Source organism: Perognathus longimembris, chromosome 7 (assembly GCF_023159225.1).
Source record: "Perognathus longimembris pacificus isolate PPM17 chromosome 7, ASM2315922v1, whole genome shotgun sequence".
Lineage (NCBI taxonomy): Eukaryota > Metazoa > Chordata > Mammalia > Rodentia > Heteromyidae > Perognathus > Perognathus longimembris.
In genome coordinates, this window is record NC_063167.1 from 14891943 (window position 1) to 14895067 (window position 3125).

The 3125-nt window shown below is 47.4% G+C and overlaps 1 pseudogene; it reads right to left on the bottom strand.

Annotated features, from left to right (window-relative positions):
- Positions 1–281: 281 nt before the first annotated feature.
- Positions 282–796, bottom strand: LOC125354731 (annotated as a pseudogene).
- Positions 797–3125: the final 2329 nt, after the last annotated feature.

Here is a 3125-nt window from a genome sequence, read left to right on the forward strand (position 1 = left end):
CCAATGTAAAATTGATCACACACTCACACAAACAAACAGCTTCTCCATATGAGCAGGGCAGGGGAAGGAGCAGAGACCCACCCCCCCCCCCCCCCCCGCAACCAGCAAGAGCTTTGTTAGCTGCCTGCATGTCCTCCCCACCCCAAGCCAAAACCAGGCTCAGATGTTCCCGGCTCTTTCTACCGCTCGCCACTCCTCTCTCAAACTTAAATCTTTTTTTGGAGGAAATTTTGTGGGGTTTTTTTTTTATAGTTCAGAGTTCTTTTATTTTTTTATATCTCTTAGGCCATGAATTCTTAGGGAATAGGTTCCAATAGTTCAGGTTCCTTTCCATTGGTTCTCACAAAGTGTGCTTCTCTGGGTGGAGCAGGCTGGCGCTTCAGTTGAACCCAAGTTCCTTTCTCTTTGGCTTCCTTCTTTTTCTGGTCATTTTCCTTCACTCGTTTCAGGAAGCTGTCTCGGCTCTTAGAGTGCTTAATATGCTCAATATGCACATTAATCCTCTTGGCAAGGATCTTGCCCTTAACTTGCTTGTTCACAACAATGCCAACAGCATGCTGGGTAACATTGTAGACCCTTCAGTTTTGCCATGGTAACATGTGTGTGGCATTCCTTTTTGAACAGTACCCATTCCCTTGATGTCTACAACATCACCCTTCTTGTAGATTCTCATGTAAGTGGCCAAAGGAACAACTCCATGTTTCCTGAAGGGCCTAGAGAACATGTATCGGGTACCTCTCCTCTTTCCCTTGGTGTTCGTCATTTTGGCAAATTACTGAAAGATGGCGGTTCCGGCCAAAAGGTGGAGGAAAGTTGTTTTTGTTTTGTTTTGTTTTTTTTGGCCAGTCCTGGGCCTTGGACTCAGGGCCTGAGCACTGTCCCTGGCTTCTTCCCGCTCAAGGCTAGCACTCTGCCACTTGAGCCACAGTGCCACTTCTGGCCGTTTTCTGTATATGTGGTGCTGGGGAATCGAACCTAGGGCCTCGTGTATCCGAGGCAGGCACTCTTGCCACTAGGCTATATCCCCAGCCCCTGTTTTTGTTTTTTATCGTTTTGTTTTGAATGAAATGGAAGCCAAGCAGCTGGGACCATCTTCTCTTGGAGAGGTGCTTTTCCAGATGCTTTTAGAGCTGTGTTTCATGGGGCTGCCTCCAGGTGGCGCTGAGCCTCCAGCCTGCTGAGGCCCACAGGCTCCATTTCCTCAACTCCTTTTAGATGTGGCTCAGAAAATCTTAAAGAGTCCGGTTTTAGTTGAGCTGAGGATTTCACCAAAACATCAAACTAACTTGGTGCTGATGACTCTTATCTATAATCCTAGCTACACAGGAGGCTAAGATCTGAGGATCTCCGTTTGAAACCAGCCCAGGCAGAAAAGTCCCCATGAGACTCCCATCTCCAGTTAATCATTAAAAACTGCAAGTGGTGCCTGTGGCTTAAGTGGTAAAGCTCCAGCCTTGAGCTCAAAGAGGCTCAGGGACAGTGTCTAGGCTCTGAGTTTAATCCCCACAACCAAAAAAAATAACTTTAGCAAATATAAGAATAAAGATGGGGGGCTGGGAATATGGCCTAGTGGCAAGAGCACTTGCCTCCTGTCTTGTACATGAAGCTCTTGGCTCGATTCCCCAGCACCACATATATGGAAAATGGCCAGAAGGGGCGCTGGGGCTCAGGTGGCAGAGTGCCGGCCTTGACCGGGAAGAAGCCAGGGACAGTGCTCAGGCCCTGAGTCCAAGGCCCAGGACTGGCCAAAAAAAAAAAAAAAGAATAAAGATGGAAGCAACTTACCTTCTAAAGATAAACTGACTTAAATGTTAAATTCAGCTGGATGCCCACGCCTCACCTGAAATCCTAGCTACTCAGGAGACTGAGATCTGAGGACTGAGAGTTCAAAGCCACTTCAAGCAGACAAACCCATGTGACTCTTATCTCCAATTAACCAACAAAAAGCTGCACGAGGGGCTGGGAATGTGGCTTAGTGGTACAGTGCTTGCCAAGCATGCATGAAGCCCTGGGTTCCATTCCTCAATCCCACATAAATAGAAAAAGCTAGAAGTGGTGCTGTGTGGCTCAAGTGGTAGAGTGCTAGCCCTTGAGCAAAAGAAGCTAGGGACAATGCCCAGGCCTGAGTTCAAGCCCCAGGACTGGCACGTGCGTGCACACACACACACACACACACACACACACACACACACACAGAAAAGCTACAAGTGGAGCTGTGGCTCCAGTGGTAGAGGAACAGCCATAAGTAGAATAGCTGAGCAAGAGTATGAGGTCCTGAATCTAAGCCCTAATACTGGTACATGCGCACACACAAAAACAAACAAGAAAAACATTGAGTAATGTGTTATCAGTGTCTATTATCACCAAGAAATGTTCAGATAGATGGCAGGAGTGAGCAGACTATAGCCCTGCCCTCAGGACACACATCAAAGGCCCAAATAAGACTTCCATATGTTTGAAAAGATTAAAAATCTTGGGGCTGGGAATGTGGCTTAGCGGTAGAGCGCTTGCCTAGCATGCATGAAGCCCTGGGTTTGATTCCTCAGCACCACATACACAGAAAAGGCCAGAAGTGGTAGAGTGCTAGCCTTGAGCAAAAAGAAGCCAGGGACAGTGCTTGGGCCCTGAGTTCCAGCCCCAGGACTGGTAAGAAAGAAAAAAGACCTTGTGCCAGATGGTGTGACTCATGCCAGTAATCTTACTCAGGAGGTTCATGGTTCAAAGCCAGCCCAGGCAGGAAAGTTTATGAGATTCTTATGTACAATTAACCACCAGAAAACCAGAAGTGGTGCTGTGGCTCAAAGTGGTAGAGTATTAGCCTTTAGCAAAAGAACTCAGGGACAGTGCCTAGTCCCTCAGTTCAAGCCCCAAAATGAAAAAAAAAAAAAATTGTAAGCAAGCCAATAAAGTCAGAAATTATAAAGAAAAAAAAATTTTTTTTTTTTTTTTGGCCAGTCCTGGGCCTTGGACTCAGGGCCTGAGCACTGTCCCTGGCTTCTTCCCGCTCAAGGCTAGCACTCTGCCACTTGAGCCACAGCGCCGCTTCTGGCCGTTTTCTGTATATGTGGTACTGGGGAATCGAACCTAGGGCCTCGTGTATCCGAGGCAGGCACTCTTGCCACTAG